The sequence below is a fragment of the Triticum urartu genome, chromosome 6 (genome assembly GCF_003073215.2).
Source record: "Triticum urartu cultivar G1812 chromosome 6, Tu2.1, whole genome shotgun sequence".
In the NCBI taxonomy this organism is placed as follows: domain Eukaryota; kingdom Viridiplantae; phylum Streptophyta; class Magnoliopsida; order Poales; family Poaceae; genus Triticum; species Triticum urartu.
This window is the reverse complement of record NC_053027.1, coordinates 199,407,665-199,430,106: the sequence shown is the minus strand read 5'-3', so window position 1 is coordinate 199,430,106 and position 22,442 is coordinate 199,407,665.

The window sequence follows — 22,442 nt, the reverse complement described above, 5'->3', positions numbered from 1 at the left end:
GCGGTGTTGCTGGTCTTGTTTTAACCTGTCGAAATGTCTTGAAGAACCGAGATACCGAGTCTGATCGGAACGTCTTGGGAGGAGGTCTATTCCTTCGTTGACCGTGAGAGCTTGTCATGGGCTAAGTTGGGACTCCCCTGCAGGGATTTGAACTTTCGAAAGCCGTGCCCGCGGTTATGGGCAGATGGGAATTTGTTAATGTCCGGTTCTAGATAACTTGAACCTTAATTTAATTAAAACGAACCAACTGAGTGTGTTACCGTGATGGCCTCTTCTCGGCGGAGTCCGGGAAGTGGACACGGTGTTGGAGTAATGTTTGCGCAGGTTGCTCTCTAGTTTCTCGCTCGCGCTTTGCCTCGTCTTCTCGCTCTGTTTTGCGAATAAGTTAGCCACCATATTTTCTAGTCGCTTGCTGCAGCTCCACTCATATATTTACCTTGCCATTCCTATAAGCTTAAATAGTCTTGATCGCGAGGGTGTGAGATTGCTGAGTCCCTGTGGCTCACAGATTACTATTACACCAGATGCAGGGCCCGATGATTCCGCTCCAGGAGACGCGTATGAGCTCAAGTGGGAGTTCAACGAGGACTCTCAACATTACTATGTTTCCTTTCCTGATGATCAGTAGTGGTGCCCAGTTGGGGGTGATTGGGACCGTGTCGCTTGTTGGGTTATCTTTTATTTTGGCGCCGTAGTCGGGCCATGAGTGTTTGGATGATGTAATGTTATTTATGTACTTGATTGACGTGGCGAGTGTAAGCCAACTATGTTATCTCCCCTTTATGATTTATATTACATGGGATGTTGTGAAGATTGCCTAACTTGCGACATATGCCTTCAATGCGATTATGCCTCTAAGTCGTGCCTCGACACATGGGAGATATAGTCGCATCGAGGGTGTTACAAGTTGGTAATCAGAGCCTTCCCCGACCTTAGGAGCCCCATTGCTTGATCGTTTTTAGCGGCCGAGTTGTGTCTAGAAAAATGTTTTGAGTCATTTAGGAATTATATATCGGAGAGTTTAGGAATTCTTTTTACTTCCGAGTCTCCTCATCACTCTGGTAAGGCATCCTGATGTAGAGTTTTGACTCTTCTCTTCTCAAATTTCACTAAAAAAAATTTTAGGATCACGTGGGTATCTTGGAATCGTTCCAATGGTTTTATGATGAGAATATTGTCTTGGTGCCTCCTGTCAGGGGTTTAGTGGAAGTGTCCCGGGGAGTTGAGCTCTGAGGTATTGTCATCATAATTTTATCATTGCAGTTCTGGAATATCTGAGTTTAGTACGCCGACATCGAAAATCTCTTTTATGCAGTTCATTGGTGAGATAACCTCGACGCCACCCAGTACTGGGGCGGGAGTTCGGGAGTATCGCCATAACTTGTATAACGGATGCTTTTCGAAGGTTGAGGTAGATAGTTTCCGAAGGTTTCTTGGTTATGTGTTGAAGGATGGATATAGCTGGATGTAGGATTTGATAGTTTGGGTGAGATATTATGCTTCCCCTGTATCCCCAACACCTGATTGCATAACCGGAAAGGTTCGGGAGTTTCATAGGTGGGAATTCTAGTAGCTCTAGTTCTTCTTCCACGGATATTGGTTTGAGATTGGGATTTCTTAACGATTATTCGTTCTTGATCCGTACCTTGTTGATTTATTTCTCTACCTAAATTCTAAGTGGCTTCTCAATTTATGGATATGTGACCATTTCAAGAGGAATGCATTCGTTCATTTTGATCGGATGTGAAGACTATATGTTGCAATTTTCATTCCGTTGGATTCAGCTTCAATATTATCTATCAATGTGCTAATGGATGTCAACCTCTTCAGGATGGCTCCTCCAACGCGCACGACTCCGAATCCTGATCCGCCACCACCTCCCCCTCCTCTGGCGGCATGGCAAGCTGTGATGGCCGCAACCAATGCAAACACACAGTTGATCATGCAAATTCTCCAAGAGCGCAATCAAGGAAACCAAGGGAATCAAGGCAACAATCAGAATCACTTTGCTTCTCTCAACCAGTTCCTTGCTAACGGGCCAAAGACTTTCAGCAATTGTGTTGAGGCAACCGATGCTGACGATTGGCTTGTGGATCTGTGCAAGCATTTCGAGTGTAGTAACGTCAGGCCTGAGGACTTTGTCAAGTTCGCTTCCTTCCAACTCAAAGATCAAGCTACAGAATGGTTCCAGCAGTACAAGGATTCCAGAGGTGGACGTGTTATCACTTGGGATGATTTCCGTTGAGATTTCCGAGCTCATCATATCCCTCAGAGCATGGTAGAAAGCAAGCATGAGGAATTCCGCAACCTGAAGCAAGGCTCTTTGTCTGTCTATGACTACAACAAGTTGTTCCAGAAGCTCGCCCGCTTTGCCAAGCAGGACATCCCTGATGAGAAGAGCATGATATACCAGTTCAGGGGTGGTCTCGGAGAAGAAATTAAGCTCGCTCTTGTCCTCTTCGAGCCTTTGAGGTACGATGAGTTCTACAACATGGCACTGAAGCAAGAGGCTGCTCAGTTGAGGTGTGATGCTTCCAAGAAGCGAGTGAGAGATGCTACTCCTTCTTCCTCTACTCAAGTGGCCAAGCAGCAGAAGTATTGGCTTCCTCCTCCTCCGTTCCGTCAGCCGTATCAACAGAAGAGCAAAGGTGGCAGTGGTTCTTCCCACCCACCCAACCCTGGCTTTCAGAACAAGACTTCGTCTCAAGCTCCAAGATCGAGTGCTCGGTATCACCGTCCGCTTTCAGAGGTCACGTGCAACAAGTGCCAATAGAAGGGTCACTATGCCAACAAGTGTTTCAACCAGAGGCATCTTCCTCCTCCTCCTCCTGTCAGATCGGCAAGTACAGCTGTGGTCAAGCATAACCCCAAGTACACCAAGGTCAATATGGTGAATGCAGCTCAGGCAGAGGATTCATCAGATGTCATCATGGGTAAGCTTATTGTTAATGATATTCCTGCAAAAGTTCTTTTGGACACGGGTGCATCGCATTGCTTCATTTCCAAACCTTTTGCATCAAAGTATGAGTGCGATTATCAGTATCTGCAAAGTTCCTTGCAAATTGTGTCACCGGGAAAGCAGATGACAGCTAACACCTGCGTCCCGGAGGTTACCATCACATTGGGCGACTACAAGTTCCTTTCTTCCCCAATTGTTCTTGGTAACTCGGATATTGATCTTATTCTAAGAATGGATTGGCTTTCTAAGCACAAGGCACATCTTGATTATGCTGCCAGGCAGATTCAATTGACTCATTCATCTGAGGATGTAATTGTCTTTGCCGCTCGGGATAATACCATCCGTCTGTTTTCTCTCAATGAGAAGGGTGAATTGGATGCTATCTCTCAGATTCCAGTCGTTTGAGAATATCAAGACGTCTTTCCAGAAGAGCTTCCAGGAATGCCTCCGCACCGGCCAGTTGAATTCGTTATTGATCTTGAGCCTGGTACGGAACCTGTGTGCAAGCGTCCTTACAAGCTCGGACCTGAAGAGTTGAAGGAGCTGAAGAAGCAACTCGATATTCAAGAGAAAATGGGTCTCATCCGGCCTAGTTCTTCTCCGTGGGGTTGTGGTGTTCTTTTTGTGAAGAAGAAGGATGGAACAGACCGACTTTGTGTTGATTACTGTCCAGTGAACAAGAAGACCATCAAGAACAAATACCCACTTCCCAATATCAACGAGCTGTTCGAACAACTCAAAGGTGCCCAAGTATTCTCCAAGCTTGATCTCCGTATGGGTTATCATCAGATTCGAATCCGTGAGCAAGATATTCCCAAGACGGCTTTCAGGACAAGCTTTGGTTCATATGAATACACTGTCATGTCTTTTGGTCTCGTCAACGCTCCTCTGACGTTCTCTCGCATGATGAACTTCATCTTCAATGCCTACACCAATGACTTCGTTTTGGTCTATCTCGACGACATTCTGGTTTTCTCGAAGAACAAGGAAGATCATGCCAAGCACTTGCGTTTGGTTCTTGATAAGCTCAGAGAACACAAGTTCTACGCCAAGTTATCCAAGTGTGAATTTTGGCTTGATGAGGTTCTTTATCTTGGTCATATCATCTCTGCCAAGGGCATTGCCGTTAATCCTAAGAAGGTGTCTGCAACTGTGAATTGGGAACCTCCTCAGAACGTGAAGCAACTCCGTAGCTTCCTCGGTCTCGCAAGCTATTGCCGAAGATTCGTTGAAAACTTTTCTAAGATCGCGAAGCCTCTCTCAAATCATCTCTAGAAGCACGTCAAGTACGTTTGGTCTCCGGAGTGTCACAATGCTTTCAACACTTTGAAAGAGAAATTGATCACTGCTCCAGTTCTGACTCCGCCTGATGAATCCAAGCCGTACGAGGTCTTTTGTGATGCCTCTCTCCAAGGTCTTGGCGCAGTATTGATGCAAGAGAAGAAAGTTGTTTCTTATACCTCTCGCCAGTTGAAGCCTAATGAGAAGAACTACCCCACTCATGATCTCGAGTTGGCGGCAGTTGTGCATGCTCTTTTGACTTGGAGACATCTTCTATTGGGAAGAAAAGTGGACATTTTCACTGATCACAAGAGTCTCAAGTACATCTTTACTCAGCCTAATCTCAACCTCAGGCAAACTCGATGGGTCGAAATGATTCAAAAGTATAATCCGAGTATCGAGTATACTCCAGGAAAGGCCAATGTGATTGCTGACGCATTGAGCAGGAAAGCTTACTGCAACAGTCTGATTCTCAAGCCTTATCAACCTGAGCTTTATGAAGCTTTCCGCAAACTTAATCTGCAAGTTGTTCCTCAAGGTTTCCTCGCCAACCTGCAAGTCTCTCCCACCGTGGAAGACCAGATTTGCCAAGCCCAGCTTTTTGATGCTTTGGTGAAAAAGGTGAAGATTGGGATTGCCAAGAGTCAGTCCAAGTACAAGTGCTACCGCCTTGATGACAAAGACACTCTCTTCTTTGAGGATCGTATTGTTGTACCCAAAGGTGACCTCCGTAAAGTGATCATGAACGAGGCTCACAATTCTCTCCTCTCCATCCACCCTGGGAGCATGAAGATGTATCAGGACCTTAAGCAAGCTTATTGGTGGACTCGAATGAAGCACGAGATTGCTCAATTCATGAATGAATGTGATGTCTGCAGAAGAGTGAAGGCAGAACACCAAAGGCCAGCTGGTCTCCTCCAACATCTTGCCATTACAGAATGGAAGTTTGACCACATTGAAATGGAATTCGTGACTGGGTTTCCAAAGTCCAAGCGTGGCAATGATGCTATATATGTTGTCATCGACAAACTCACTAAAGTGGCTCACTTTCTGCCTATCAAAGAGTCGATCACTGCAGCTCAATTGGCAGAACTCTATACCTCTCATATTGTCTCTCTGCACGGTATTCCACAGGTGATCTCTTCAGACCGTGGCAGCATCTTTACATCCAAGTTTTGGGATTCTTTTCAGAAGGCCATGGGCACCAACATCCGCTTCAGCACAGCTTTCCATCCTCAAACTAGCGGTCAAGTCGAGCGTGTCAACCAGATTCTTGAAGATATGCTCAGGGCTTGTGTGATCTCTTTCGGCATGAAGTGGGAGGATTGTCTTCCTTATGCTGAATTCTCCTACAACAACAGTTTTCAAGCAAGTTCGGGCAAGGCCCCATTTGAAATTCTGTATGGCAGGAAGTGCCGTACCCCTCTCAACTGGTCTGAAACCGGTGAACGTCAGCTTTTGGGTAATGACTTAATCACAGAGGCAGAGGAGATGTGCAAAGTCATTCGTGATAACCTCAAAGCAGCCCAATCCCGCCAGAAGAGCTACTATGATAGTAAGCACCGTGATTTGGCTTTCGAGATCGGAGATCATGTTTACCTCCGCGTCTCTCCTATGAAAGGTACTCGTCGCTTCGGTATCAAAGGGAAGCTTGCCCCCAGATACGTGGGACTTTTCAAGTTTGTCAGCAAGAGAGGCGACCTCGCCTATCAACTCGAGATTCCTTCAAACTTTGCAAATGTTCATGACGTGTTCCATGTATCTCAGCTTCGAAAGTGCTTCAAGACTCCTGACCGCACCGTCAACTTCAAGGACATTGAGCTCCAAGAAGATCTCTGTTATCGTGAGCACCCAGTTGCTATTCTCGAAGAGACTGAACGCAAGACTCGCAATAAGTCAATCAGATTTTCTCAAAGTCAAGTGGTCACACCATTCCGACCGTGAAGCTACCTGGGAACGCGAGGATCACCTCCGTTCTGAGTACCCGGCATTCTTTCAGCCCTAGATCTCGGGACGAGATCCTTTCGTAGTGGTGGAGTGTTGTAACACCCCGGATGTAACTTTCCCAATTTGTACTCCAACTCTTGCCATTTCCGGCGTTAAGTTAATTTATTTTTCTCGGGTTCGGGTCTTTGTCTCCATGTGTTTTTATCGTTGTCATGCGTCTCATATCATGTCATCATGTGCATTGCATTTGCATACGTGTTCGTCTCTTGCATTCGAGCATTTTCCCCGTTGTCCGTTTTGCATTCCGGTGCTTCGTTCTCCTCTGGTGGTCTTTTCTAGCTTTCTTTCGTGTGTCATGATTAAACATTTCCGGATTGGACAGAGACTTGCCAAGCGGTCTTGGTTTACTACCGGTAGACCGCCTGTCAAGTTTCGTATCATTTCGACTTCGTTTGATACTCCAACGGTTAACCGAGGGACCGAAAAGGCCTCGTGTGTGTTGCAGCCCAACACCCCTCCAATTTGGCCCAAAACCCACATAAGTCTTCTCCATCATCTAGATCGTTCGATCACGATCGCGTGGCCGAAAACCGCACCTCATTTGGACTCTCCTAGCTCCCTCTATGCCTATAAATAGGTCCCCTCCGATTTCGGATCTCCTTCTTCCCCCGAAACCCTAAAAAAATCCCCTCGCGCGCACCGGACATGTCCGCCGCACCGGACATATCGCCCGCCGCCGCCCGCAGCCACTAGCACGCTGCCACGTGGCGGCTCCCGCCCGCGCCGCCGCCGAGGTCCGCCGGCCCGAAGCCGGCCCCCTCCCCGCTCCAACCGGGCCGCGCCCGCGCCGGCTAGCGCCGCCGCCTCCCTCGGCGTCGGTGCCCGACGCCGCCGCGTCCTTCCGCCGCTTCGCCGCGCGCCGCTCGTCCGCCGGCCGGCCGGAGCCGCGCCGCGCTGCCTCGCCGTCTTCCGCCGCGGGAGCCGAGCTCCGCCGCCGCCTCCCCGGACGCCGCGCCAAGGCCCGGCAGCCGCCGTCCTCGACTCTCCTCGCCGGCAAGCCACCGCCCGGCCTCCTCTTCTCGACGGCGACCTCGGCTCCGTCGCGGTGAACAGTAGATCGTGCGGGTGAACAGTAAACCCTAGATCCGCGCGGGGTAAATTTCTACCAAGTCCCGAAAATTGCAGATCCAAGTGCTCCTGTTCATACCCCTGTAACTTTGCATCCGTAGCTCCGATTCATGCATATAGCATATAAAAATGTTCATCTCAGAGAGTACATCATTTCGTTCCATTGCATAATTTTCATTTGAGTTCATATTGATGCCCGAAATGCTGTTAGAAGAGGGCTACTTGAGATATTTGTCAGATCTGCTACTCCGTTTAGCTTTTTGTCATTTTTGCCATGATTAATGTGTGCTTGATATGCCCTGATGCTCTACATATGTTTTGTTAAGGGTTTTGTCATCTTTCCAGAGGTGCAACCCATGTATTTTTGTGATGTGTTTGGTGACTAGTACAATCTTGCAAAGTGGTGCACTTGCTAATTCTGTTTTCAGGGACTTAGCATTTCCACCAAGTCCTTGAGCTGTTTATCTCATGTTGTCATATGTTCATGTTGTTTCCTAGTGATCCGTGCCTCTTTTGAGGATGATCATTAAGGATGTTTTGTTAATATTGTAGTGCTCTATACATCCATGTCTTTGTTTGCAATTATGGAGCAACCTAGCTTGAGTCAATCGAGCTCTACTTTTGCTACTTTGTGAATCTGGGTAGATTGTCAACCTGTTTGCAATTTTGCCGAGGACGTTGTAGTTGATCCGTGCATGCTATGCTATTGTTCTTGCCATGTCTAGCTTGCATTTTTTGCCTTCTTGATGGTTGTATGCTTAGCTTTTCATGACTTGCACCGTAGTGAGTGTATCGAGCTCGTAAACATGCCTACTTGAGTTATGTTTCAGCATGCTCCAGTTTTCACTAAGTCTGAAAACTGATTATGTTTTTGCTATGTTCACATGCTTGCAATTGCATTTTCTGATCCTTTTGGCTCAAGCTCTTTGAGTAGCTCCATGCCATGCTTTACTTTTCCATGTTCAGATCCTGTAGCATGTAGTTTTGTTGCTCCGAAGAGTGCTACCTGATCTGAAATTCCAGACAAGTGTTAATTTCAATAAGTCTGAGATCTGTTTGCCATATGCATTTTTGCCAAGCTTGTTTGAACCTGTTAATGGATGAATTGGCCATAGCTCAGTGCTAGACTTTTGTTTAGAATCTTGAATTCATCCCTGCCATGTATTTTTTTGTCATGTTTGGGTGTTGTAGCTTGTTCATCTCATTGCATTTAGTTGGCTACTTGCTGTAAATCGCAGACCGGTGTCATTTTTGAATCGCTTGCCATTTCCAAACCGTAACTCCGATTCCGGCGTTCTTTATATCGTTTTCAAGCGATTTCATCTCATCTTTCTAGTGGCACACTTGGATTTCCAAGTTGAGGCCAGGTTCATGCATGTCCTGCCATATCTTGCATTTTGCATCCCGCATTGCATCCCGCATAGCATATCATCTTTGCATCATCTTGTTTGGTCCTTGCACGTGGTTGATTGTATCCTTGTTGCTTGTTTTTCTTGTTTGGGTAAAGCCGGGAGACGAGTTCGCTAACGAGGAGCCCGTTGAGTTTGCTTTCCAGGATCCAGTCAACTTTGACAACTGTGCAGGCAAGATGATCATACCCTCGAAATCACTACTATCTTTGCTATGCTAGTTTGCTCGCTCTTTTGCTATGGTATTGCTACGATGCCTACCACTTGCTTTCAAGCCTCCAAAATTGCCATGTCAAACCTCTAACCCACCATGTCCTAGAAAACCATTGATTGGCTATGTTACCGCTTTGCTCAGCCCCTCTTATAGCGTTGCTAGTTGCAGGTGAAGGTTGAAGGCCGTTCCTTGTTGGAACATTTATTTACTTGTTGGGATATCATTATATTGCCATGTTATCTTAATGCATCTATATACTTGGTAAAGGGTGGAAGGCTCGGCCTCTCGCCTAGTGTTTTGTTCCACTCTTGCCACCCTAGTTTCCGTCATATCGGTGTTATGTTCCTGGATTTTTTGCGTTCCTTAGGCGGTTGGGTTATAATGGGAACCTCTTGATAGTTCGCCTTGATTAAAGTTTTTTCAGCAATGGCCAACCTTGGTCTTACCATTTGCCACCTAGCCTCTTTTTCCCTTGGGTTTCCGGAGCCCAAGGGTCATCTTATTTAAACCCCCCCCCGGGCCAGTGCTCCTCTGAGTGTTGGTCCAAAATGGAGTCCTGTGCAGCGCCCCCTCGGGGAAACTCGAGGTTTGGTTTTAGTTGTATGGAGCGCTCATCTGAGTGTGCCCTGAGAAAGAGATATGTGCAGCTCCTATCGGGATTTGTCGGCACATTCGGGCGGTGTTGCTGGTCTTGTTTTAACCAGTCAAAATGTCTTGAAGAACCGAGATACCGAGTCTGATCGGAATGTCTTGGGAGGAGGTCTATTCCTTCGTTGACTGTGAGAGCTTGTCATGGGCTAAGTTGGGACTCCCCTGCAGGGATTTGAACTTTCAAAAGCCGTGCCCGCGGTTATGGGCAGATGGGAATTTGTTAATGTCCGGTTGTAAATTACTTGAACCTTAATTTAATTAAAACGAATCAACTGAATGTGTTACCGTGATGGCCTCTTCTCGGCGGAGTCCGGGAAGTGGACACGGTGTTGGAGTAATGTTTGCGCAGGTTGCTCTCTAGTTTCTCGCTCATGCTTTGCCTCCTCTTCTCGCTCTGTTTTGCGAATAAGTTAGCCACCATATTTTCTAGTCGCTTGCTGCAGCTCCACTCATATATTTACCTTGCCATTCCTATAAGCTTATATAGTCTTGATCGCGAGGGTGCGAGATTGCTGAGTCTCTGTGGCTCACAGACTACTATTACACCAGATGCAGGGCCCGATGATTCCGCTCCAGGAGACGCGTATGAGCTCAAGTGGGAGTTCGACGAGGACTCTCAACGTTACTATGTTTCCTTTCCTGATGATCAGTAGTGGTGCCCAGTTGGGGGTGATTGGGACCGTGTCGCTTGTTGGGTTATCTTTTATTTTGGCGCCGTAGTCGGGCCATGAGTGTTTGGATGATGTAATGTTATTTATGTACTTGATTGACGTGGCGAGTGTAAGCCAACTATGTTATCTCCCCTTTATGATTTATATTACATGGGATGTTGTGAAGATTGCCTAACTTGCGACATATGCCTTCAATGCGATTATGCCTCTAAGTCGTGCCTCGGCACGTGGGAGATATAGTCGCATCGAGGGTGTTACAGTCCAATCTCATTTCGAGGGTGGATGGTCCATCCTAGTTTGCCTTTAGTGGCTTCTTCTGTTGACCGGGCTTCGGATTGTGAAATCCGTCGTTCACCGCTGTGTTGCGTATATTACTATGACCGTTGTGTTCGGTTCGTCGTTGCTTGCCATTGCCATCTCGGATTTCAGAAGAGCCCGGGCTGCTGGCGTCGTTGCTTTTATGAGCAAGCCAGTTGTCTTCTCCCGCGCAGAAGCGGGTTATTAGAGTGGTAAGGGCTGCCATGGATTTGGGTCCTTCTTGGCCGAGGTGACGCGCTAGCCATTCGTCCCGGACTCTTTGTCTGAAGGCCGCAAGGGCTTCTGCATCCGGACAGTTGATAATCTGGTTCTTGTTGACTAAGAACTGGTCCAGAGCTCCCTGGCTGACTCGCCGGGCTCCTGGACTATGTGACTTAAGTCATCGGTGCATAATGGCCGGACATATGTTCCCTGGAAATTGCCTCGAAAGGCATCTTCCAAATCTTCTCAGTTGCCAATGGAATTTTCTGGCAAACTGTTTAGCCAGTACCGAGCTGGCCCTTTAAGCTTGAGAGGTAGGTATTTAATGGCGTGGAGGTCATCTCCGCGGGCCATGTGAATATGAAGAAGGTAATCCTTGATCCATACCGCGGGATCTGTTGTTCCATCGTATGATTCGATGTTGATGGGTTTAAACCCGTCTGGAAATTCGTGCTCCATTACTTCGTTATTGAAGCAGAGAGGGTGCGCAGCTCCTCTATGTTGGGCCACACTATGAAGCACCTCCGGCGGGTTCCGTTTACGATGTTCGGCCTGGGCATAGTTAGCCTTATAGCGTCCGAATAGGCGACCATCATCATCGGTCGGGGTATATCTTCGTGATCTGTACGTCGCTCGTGTACGTCCTGCTCTACCCTCCGTGCCGGATGGGTTGGTATGGTGCTCTGCTTGGGCTGCTGCTTTGTCTGGACCGAACTATGATCGCCCCGCCACATTATTCGATGGTTGTATGGGCTCCATCACCTTGCCATCGTATTGAGGGAGCCACCTACTCTTGGGGTGGCTTTTGTCTGGGCTGCTAAGGCCGTATTCTTCGGCGGCCAAGACCTCGGTCCATCTATCATTCAGTAAGTCTGGGCTTGCTTGAAGCTACAGCTGCTTCTTCCTTAAGCTCCTTGCAGTGGCTATAAGCCAGCGTTTAAAGCACTCCTGCTCGAGAGGTTCCTTTGGCGTGGTAAAATCCTCGTTGCTGAGGATTTCCTTCTCCTCGGAGAGGGGGAAATAGTTGTTGTCCTCGGAGTCCCCACATGTGGCCTGTTCGTCAGGGCTGTCTTGTCGGTCTTCCTGTTCCTCCTACTCGGATTCTACTTCAACAGGGTCTTCGTTGTCCGGAGTATCATCTTCTCTGGTGCTGGCAGTGTCTTCTCTTGGATGATGAGGCCTAGGGCTCCGATGTCCGGGCTATGTACCAGGCGGTTTATCCTCGACCGAATTCTCCTTCTCATCATCGAGAGCCCCGTAAGGTGTGTCTATCATACACATGTCATACCGGGAAGTGCATGTCCCGTGTCTAGCAGGTAGTAAGTTCTGGCCATGCCCCTCATCGTTGTCCATACCGTCGATGTCTCTGGCGCGGGGATCGGGTGTGTTGGTTACATATTTAACAGTGGCTATGAAGTGGGTGGCGGGGGGGGAGCAAAATTCTCCGTTGTGCGCCGCAAGTTCGAACCGAACATAGTTCCGAGATGGGTCGCCCGCCAGGGATAAGTTTTTTTAGCGAATTTAGTGTGTCGCCCATGGGCGAGTGTTGGAAGAAATCTGCGGCGCTGAACTTGAAGATTGATAACCGATTGAGTTCGGTGTACGCAGGCTCGCAGGGTTCGGAGCTCGATATCGGAGGCGAGTCCGGGGTTCCGTTGATGCAGATACCGTATGAGGTGGAATCCACGTGTGGCTCCACGCCGCGGAATTGGTGGTCCCCGTGATGGGGTTGAGCTTCCCATCTTCGGACGACTTGGACTGCTCCAGATTTGAGGCCGGAGCAGTTACATGAGCTATCTCCTGGATGCGGCCCGATGACAGGTTAAGACCATGTTCATCGAGGCGATGGGGAGAAGTTGCCGAGGTCTCGAATCCGTCGAAGATCAAATATCCACGGACGTCCGTGACATAATTCAGGCTTCCGAATCTGACCTGATGGCCAGGGGTGTAGCTATCGATATGTTCCAGATGGACAAATGAGTTGGCCCGCAATACGAAGCCGCCAAATACGAAGATCTGTCCGGGGAGAAAGGTTTCTCCCTGGACGACGTGATTACTGACGATCGAAGGGGCCATCGAACCTTTTGTCAACGACACAGTGGAACTCTCAATCAAAGCACCAATGTCGGTGTCAAAACCGGCGGATATCGGGTAGGGGGTCCCGAACTGTGCGTCTAGGATCGATGGTAACAGGAGGTGGGGGACACGATGTTTACCTAGGCTCGAGCCCAATCTATGGAGGTAAAACCCTACGTCCTGCTTGATTTATATTGATGAATATGAGTGTTACAAGAGTTGATCTACCACGAGATCGTAATGGCTAGACCCTAGAAGCCTAGCCTATGTGGGTATGTGCTACGTCTTGAGCTTGCGTTGGTTTTCCCCGAAGAGGAAGGGATGATGCAGCAGAGTAGCGTAAGTATTTCCCTCAGTTTTTGAGAACCAAGGTATCAATCCAGTAGGAGCCCACGCTCAAGTCCCTCGTACCTGCACAAAGCGATAGCTACTCGTTGGTTTTCCCCGAAGAGGAAGGGATGATGCAGCAGAGTAGCGTAAGTATTTCCCTCAGTTTTTGAGAACCAAGGTATCAATCCAGTAGGAGCCCATGCTCAAGTCCCTCGTACCTGCACAAAGCGATAGCTACTCACAACCAACGCGATTAGGGGTTGTCAAGCCCTTCACGGTCACTTACGAGAGTGAGATCTGATAGATAGAATATTTTTGGTATTTTGATATAAAGATGCAAAGTAAAAAGTAAAAGCAAAGTAAATAGCAAAACAATATAAAAGTGATGGAGATTGATATGATGAGAATAGACCCGGGGGCCATAGGTTTCACTAGTGGCTTCTCTCAAGAGCATAAGTATTCTACGGTGGGTGAACAAATTACTGTTGAGCAATTGATAGAATTGAGCATAATTATGAGAATATCTAGGCATGATCATGTATATAGGCATCACGTCCGTGACAAGTAGATCGAAATGATTTTGCATCTACTACTATTACTCCACTCATCGACCGCTATCCAGCATGCATATAGAGTATTAAGTTAAAAATAGAGTAACGCCTTAAGCAAGATGACGTGATGTAGAGAGATAAATTCATGCAATATGAAATAAAACCCCATCTTGTTATCCTCGATGGCAACGATACAATACGTGCCTTGCTGCCCCTTCTGTCACTGGGTAAGGACACCGCAAGATCGATCCCAAAGCTAAGCACTTCTCCCATGGCAAGAACTACCAATCTAGTTGGCCAAACCAAACGGATAATTCGAAGAGACTTGCAAAGATAACCAATCATGCATAAAAGAATTCAGAGAACATTCAAATATTATTCATACATAGACTTTATCATAAACCCACAATTCATCGGTCTCAACAAACACACCGCAAAAAGAAGATTACATCGAATAGATCTCCACGAGAGAGGGGGAGAACTTTGTATTGAGATTCAAAGAGAGAGAAGAGGCCATCTAGCTACTAACTATGGACCCGAGGGTCTGAGGTAAACTACTCACACTTCATCGGAGGGGCTAGGATGATGTAGAAGCCTTCCGTGATGATGGCCCTCTTCCGGCGGAGCTCCGGAACAGGCCCCAAGATGGGATCTCGTGGATACAGAAAGTTGAGGCGGTGGAATTAGTTTTTTGGCTCCTGTTCTGATCGTTTGGGGGTACGTGTGTATATATAGGAGGAAGGAGTACGTCGGTGGAGCACCGAGGGGCCCACGAGGCAGGGGGGCGCCCTAGGGAGGGCGCCCCCACCCTCGTGACCACCTCTTTGATCCCTTGCAGTAGGGTCCAAGTCTCCTGGATCACGTTCGGTGAGAAAATCACGTTTCCGAAGATTTTATTGCGTTTGGACCCCGTTTGATATTTCGTTTATCCGAAACACTGAAATAGGCAAAAAACAGCAATTCTGGGCTGGGCCTCCGGTTAATAGGTTAGTCCCAAAAATAATATAAAAGTGGAAAATAAAGCCCAATATAGTCCAAACCGTAGATAATATAGCATGGAGCAATCAAAAATTATAGATACATTGGAGACGTATCAGGCATCCCCAAGCTTAATTCCTGCTCGTCCTCGAGTAGGTAAATGATAAAAAGAGAATTTTTGATGCGGAGTGCTACTTGGCATAATTTCAATGCAAATCTTCTTAATTGTGGTATGAATATTCAGATTAGAAAGATTCAAGATAAAAGTTTATATTGACATAGAAAATAATAATACTTCAAGCATACTAACAAAGCAATTATGTCTTCTCAAAATAACATGGACAAAGAAAGTTATCCCTACAAAATCATATAGTCTGGCTATGCTCCATCTTCCCCACACAAAGTATTTAAATCATGCACAACCCAGATGACAAGCCAAGCAATTGTTTCATACTCTAACTTTTTCAATCTTCACGCAATACATCAGCGTGAGCCATGGATATAGCACTATAGGTGGAATAGAATGGTGGTTGTGGAGAAGACAAAAAGGAGAAGATAGTCTCACATCAACTAGGCATATCAACGGGCTATGGAGATGCCCATCAATAGATATCAATGTGAGTGAGTAGGGATTGCCACGCAACGGATGCACTAGAGCTATAAGTATATGAAAGCTCAAAAAGAAACTAAGTGGGTGTGCATCCAACTTGCTTGCTCATGAAGACCTAGGGAAATTTGAGGAAGCCCATCATTGGAATACAAGCCAAGTTCTATAATGAAAAATTCCCACTAGTATATGAAAGTGATAACATGAGAGACTCTCTACTATGAAGATCATGGTGCTACTTTGAAGCACAAGTGTGGTAAAAGGATAGTAACATTGTCCCTTCTTTCTTTTTCTCTCATCATTTTTTTGTTTGGGCCTTTTCTCTGTTTTTTATGGCCTCTTTTTTTCGTCCGGAGTCTCATCCCGACTTATGGGGGAATCATAGTCTCCATCATTCTTTCCTCACTAGGACAATGCTCTAATAATGATGATCATCACACTTTCATTTTTATTATAACTCAACAATTACAAGTCGATACTTACAACAAAATATGACTCTATGTGAATGCATCCGGTGGTGTGCCGGGATATGCAATATGACAATGATGAAGTGTGTCATGATGAACTAGATGGTGGAAAGTTGCATGACAATATATCTCGGAATGGCTATGGAAATGCCATAATAGGTAGGTATGGTGGCTGTTTTGAGGAAGGTATATGGTAGGTGTATGATACCGGCGAATGTTGCGCGGTATTAGAGAGGCTAGAAAAGGTGGAAGGGTGAGAGTGCGTATAATCCATGGACTCAACATTAGTCATTAAGAACTCATATACTAATTGAAAAAATCTAGAAGTTACCAAAGCAAAGTATTACGCGCATGCTCCTAGGGGGATAGATTGGTAGGAAAAGACCATCGCTCGTTCCCGACCACCACTCATAAGGAAGACAATCAATAAATAAATCATGCTCCTACTTCACACTACAAAAAAAGACACATCCGTGACATTTTGGGCCGAACGAATTTTTTTTCTGTCATACATATGACACTTCTATGACGATAATTGTGACAAAACCCGGTATCATCATAGATGTGGTGGGCTCCTACTTCTATGACAAAAAGTCATGACAGAAAATGGGATTTTCGTCCTAGGTGGGCCGGAGACGCAGCTTCATGACATTCTTTGGGCCGTCCATGCCGGAAAAAACCGTGGTAGAAGCGAGGGGGAGGAAAATTTCAGGGAGTTCCCGGTTACGGTGGGAGGACGGGGGCCGAGCGATGCGCTTTTCTCTCATACACGTACGCGCGTGTGTGCGAGGCGTTGGCTCTAACTGAACCCGAGCGAGGCGTTGGCCTCTAACTGAACCCGAGCGATTACACTGCAGGCTACGCGTTACTGAAACCGAGCGATCAATCGATGGCTGTTAACTGAACCCGGTCGAGCGATTCCTTGGCTACTGCTGCTAACTGAAGCCGATCGATGAGATGAACAGTGAGCGGTGGTGTTTCCTCTGGATGAACAGGACCCCGTGGTGTGGTGGAGGGCTGGATGAACAGTAGACGGTGGAGGGGTGCCCGTGGAGGGGTGGATGAACAGGACCCCATGGTGTGGAGGGCAGGATGAACAGTAGACGGTGGAGGGGTGCCCGTGGAGGGGTGGTTGAATAGGACCCCGTGGTGTGGAGGGCTAGATGAACAGTAGACGGTGGAGGGGTGGTTGAACAGTAGCCGGTGGAGTAGCGCGCAGTGGAGGCTGGATGAACAGGAGCCCGTGGAGGCTAGAGGAGGTCGACGGTGGATGAACAGTAGCTCGTTGAGGCTGGAGGGGGTCAACGGTAGAGATGAACAGTATCCCGTGGAGTCCCGTTTTGCGGTACGCCACACCCCTCCCGATGAACAGGACCACCGTTTCGACCGTAGTGCTCCAACACAAGTCTGTTTCCTCCGTTTTGCGGTACGCCACACCCCTCCCGATCAACAGGACCCCCGTTTCGACCGTAGGAGGTCCGTTTCCTCCATTTTTGCGGTATGCCACACCCCTCCCGATCAATAGGACCCCTGTTTCGACCGTAGGAGGTCCGTTTCCTCCGTTTTGCGGTACGCCACACCCCTCCCGATCAACAGGACCCCCGTTTCGATCGTAGGAGGTCCGTTTCCTCCATTGTGCGGTACGCCAGGCCTCGTTTCCATCGCCTCTTCCGTCCAAGCCCTCGCGATGAACACGACCACGCATTCCGTTCCGACCCAGCCGCGTTGCCTCCCGATGAACACGAAGCATTCCGTTGCCTCCCCATGAACACGACGACGACACTGTTTCTCCATTCCGACCCAGCCATGTACACGAGCCCTCGCCGTACGTATGCACGAGTAGGCGTTCAAGACCCCGCCCGTATGTACACATACGTGGCCGTATTTTCTTTCTTGCACCCTGGCCGCCTGTACTACGACAGGTGTGTGCCTCTACATCCACCAGTATATATGTACGTACATGTTCGCGACCAGAATGACAACGCCACATACGCTTCGACTAGGTGGGTCCCGACTGTCAGGCACTTCCTTGCCTGCGAAGATGTAGCTGGTGGGTCCCTGCAGTCATGCGGTGAATCGTTTTTTTTGCCTGGACGCATTTCCTTGCATGCGAAGATGTAGCTGGCAGGTCCCAGCAGTCGGGGGGCTGGTGGGTCCCAGCAGTCAGGGGGGCGAATCATTTTGGTTTTTTTGCCCGGACGCACTTCCTTGCATGCGAAGATGTAGCTGGTGGGTCCCAGCAGTCAGGGGGGCGAATCGTTTTTTTGCCCAGACGCACTTCCTTGCGTGCGAAGGTGTAGCTGGTGGGTCCCAGCAGTCAGGGGGGAAACGTTTTTTCGCGAAATACGGTGGCCCGTCCGGTGGGTCCCTGCTGTCAGGTGCAGGAATCATTATTTTCCATGTAATAAGGAGGCACTTCCTTTCTACCGCCGTGGACCCAGCTGTCAGCCTCTCCACGTACAGTCCACGTCCAATGGAAGTCGTTCCTTGACCATGTTGACCACACCGCGCCGAGAGAACCAGGGCAGTGGATGACGGCGAGGCCTAGGAAGGCGACGACACGGAGGCAGGGAAGACTCGGCAGATGTTTCCCACATGGAGGGGAGTACGACTGTACGAGGGTTTACCGGTTCGTCTGCCGTCGCTGGAGAATAACAGCATGTGTGGGTGAGTAGAGGGATGGCTAGGCCAGCGATGGGAGTACGGTCGGGCAGTGAGGCCTGCGCGGCAGCACAGCCGGACACGAGGAGGAGGGAGCAGGCAGTCCCGCCGGCGCTTGTTTGAGCGGCTGGAGCAGGAAGAGCAGAGATTGAAGAAGCACGACGGCCGTTGGATGGACATCCAACAGTTAGTGCTTGTGCGTCAACCTTTTTTAGGAAAGCGTCAAATCTGTGGAAAACAGCATACAACCCATCTGCCATTATTTCCAATAATTTACAACCCATTTGCTAATTCTTAAGGTTTTTTTGGAGCCCGTATTCTTTTTGTTAGCATTGCAGCCCATATTGGGGCAACGGTTAAAAAATTATACGAAATTTTGCATATTTCGGTGCGGTCCAAACTATTTTTAATCCCGAAATTTCGACTCACATTCAAACTCATTTTAAAAATAAATGTATATCAATATAAAATCCAACAAATTCTCCACGCATAAAAATTAATGTAATTTAAAATCTTGAAATGAAAAAAAAGATATTTGAAACTAATTGCTGGTTTGATGTGTTTTAAAAATGTACAACCCATTTCTCATTACTGATGGGCCATTTTCTCGGCCAGCCGAATGAAAGCTCTCCTCGTCTTGAAAGATTTGCATCCCAATAGGCCTGACAAAGCGACTTACTTGGCAAATCACAAAAAAACTGGGCTGTGGCCGTGGACCCAGCTGTCAGCCTCTCCACGTACAGTACTCTTCCGATGGAAGTCGTTCCTTGACCACGTTGACCACGCCACGCGGAGAGCACCACTGCAGTGGACGACGGTGAGGCCTAGGAAGGGGACGACGCGACAGTGGAAGCCCGTGTAGAGAGGACTACGAGGGTTCACTGGTTCGGCTGCGGTATGAGGCTGCCGTCGCCGCAGGGCCTGGCCAGCGGTGTGAATAGTAGGGGCGGTGAGGCCTCTGCGGCAGCACAGCCGGCCAGGGGAGGCAGGAGCATGCGGCACAACCAACGCTGCTTTAGGCGGCTGGAGCAAGAAGACCAGAGGTTGAAGAAGCACTACGGCCATTGGATGGACATCGTACGGTCACTGGAGCTAGAATCATTCATATTGACTAAGTTGACAAAGGCCTTCGTCCCCGTCAACTTAGTAGGCCCACAAGTCAGCCTCCCAGCAAGGTGGGTCCCAGCTAGCCAGGGGAGTATTCATTTTTTTGTGCGTAATAAGGAGGCACTTCCGGTGGGTCCGAGCTGACAGCGGGGGGAACGTTTTTTTGCACGAAATACGGTGGCCCGTCCGGTGGGTCCCAGCAGCCAGGGGGAAATGATTTTTTTCGCAAAATACTAGTGGCCCGTCCGGTGGGTCCCTGCTTTCAGGTGGAGGAATAATTATTTTCCGTGTAATAAGGAGGCACTTCCTTGCAGTTGTCATGGACCCAGCTGTCAGCCTCTGCACGTATAGTACTCTACCGATGGAAGTCGGTTGTTGACCACGTTGACCACGCCGCGTCGAGAGCACCAGGGCGGTGGACGGCGGCGAGGACTAGGAAGGGGACGACTCGGAGCCGGGGAAGACGCATCACTGGATGCCCATGCGAAGAGGAGTACGAGGGTTCACTGGTTCGGCTGCAGTGTGATGCTGCTGTCGCCGCAGATTAACAGGGGGTGTGGGTGAGTAGAGGGATGGCCTGGCCAGCGGTGGGAGTAGTAGGGGGCGGTGAGGCCTCCGCGGCATCACAGCCGGCCACGGGAGGCAGGAGCACGCGGCACGACCGGCGCTGGTTTGGGCGGCTGGAGCAAGACCAGAGATTGAAGAAGCACTACGGCTGTTGGATGAACATCGTACGGTAATAGGAGCTAGAATCGTTCATATTGACTAAGTTGACCAAGCCCTCCGTCCCCGTCAACTTGGTAGGCCCACAAGTCAGCCTCCCACTATGCTGGGTTCCAGCTGGCAGGGGGAATATTCATTTTTTTGTGCGTAATAAGGAGGCACTTCCTTGCGTGCGATGATAGCTGGTGGGTCCGACATGTCAGCGGGGGGCACTTTATTTCGCGAAATACAGAGGCCCTTCCGGTGGGTCCCATATGTTAGGTGGAGGAATCATTATTTTGCATGTAATAAGGATGCATTTCCTTGTGTGTGGCCGTGGAACCAGCTGTTAGCCTCTCCACGCACAGTCTACTTCCGATGGTGTCGTTCGTTGACCATGTTGACTACGCCGCGCCGAGTGCATCCAAGGTGGTGGACGACGACGAGGCCCCGGACAGCAACGAGCCGGAGATGGGAAGACGCGGGAGTAGAGTCGCAGACGGAGAGGTGTACGAGGGTTAACTGGTTCTAGTGCGGTGTGGTTCGGCAGTCGGTGGAGAAGAACAGGAGGTGTGGAGGGGTGGTGGGATGGCCTGGCCAACGGTGGAGTAGCGCTTCATAGCGAAGCGTGCTAAGCAGAGCTGCTAGCAGCAGGAGGCGGGAGGTGGTCCCGGCGGCGCTGGAGGAAGAAGACGAGAGATTGAAGATGGATGCCTGTCATTGGATGTAAATCCAACGGCTAACATGTCAGAACCATTTGTTGACTAAATTGACAACAACTTGCATTGGCTTCGACCTATTAGCCCACATTTCAGCCTCCAAAAATGTGGCACGTATTCAACCCATTTTTCAGAATTTACAGTCTTTTTTTTGCGTGGTAGAATTTACAGTCAATTTGATATTTTTTTTTGAATTACAGCCATTAGCTGGGCTTGGTGAACAAATAATGTAGCGTCCATGCGGCCCGTTTATTTTATTTCCTAAAAAATTATAGGCCATTTGCACTTTCTCGAAATACACGATTTTGCTAGGCTGATTTTAATTATAATGTTGGGTTGGGCCAGCAATGTTATCAAAAAATAAAAAGGGGCTGAGCATTTTGTTATAAATATATTTAAATAATAAGTGATATTATTACATTCGTCCTTAAATCTTACCAAGCTTTTGTACACAATCACTAGGATTTTCGTGCCAAAACAATCCAGGATTTTATTTGTTAAGAAATTATTTTTATAAGTTAATAAGATGTGGGATATTGTTTTCTTACATATGTAAGTATCTATTAAATATATGATGACAATAAAAATAATATATAATAACATATGAAATATTATTTTTTACAAAAACAGGGAGCATCTCCTCGGTTCCATTGCTGAGAACGAAACCACAACATATTCTGATACAGCAGCTCAAAGAACAGTTCGAAAGCAAAGGTAGAAAAGCTACAAACTAGGGGGTTGGATGAACAAGTTCTCTAAATAACACAAATCACCCGAGCGGTGCCAAAGGTAGAGCGGATAGAGCACTCAAATGACACAAGGAGGGTCCAGCGAAGCCTTCATGGTCTTCAGCCAAGGGGTCGTCTCAGCCTGCGGCGACCAGTAAGCAAGCGGAGTGACTGGGCTGGAAGGCGTAGCATGGTGGATGTCCCTCTTTTTCGACGCCATGTGCCCATCATCTTCATCAGAGATCTTGAGACGAGCCCACGGGTCCGGCCCCAGAGTAGGTAGAGCCTTGTTCAGCCACAAGTGATCGCCAATGGTTTCTGGAGGGATCTTGTTAGGGTTTCCACGAAGCTCATCAACTTGTCCTTGTCCGATCCGGAGGAGAGAATCACCCAGTTCCTCACCATGTTCCTGATCAACCTCAAGACCTGCGGAATGGAAATACAGGAGGTGTTACTGAAAATCATAGCATTTCTATATTTCCAGATGCACCAAAGGACAGCTGAGCTAACAGTGTTTAAAACAGAGCACTTTTTGGTAGCAATCCAGAATCTGGCGACAGATTCGAAGGATGAGCCAATCTGACTAAAGAAATATTCCTCAATGTGGGCCCAGAGATGTTTAGCAACTATACATTCAAAAAATAGGTGAGAACAAGACTCTTGTTCCAAGCAGTAAACACAATCAAGGGGTTTGATGATGTGTCTCTTCCTAAGGTTATCCCTAGTCATCAATTTGT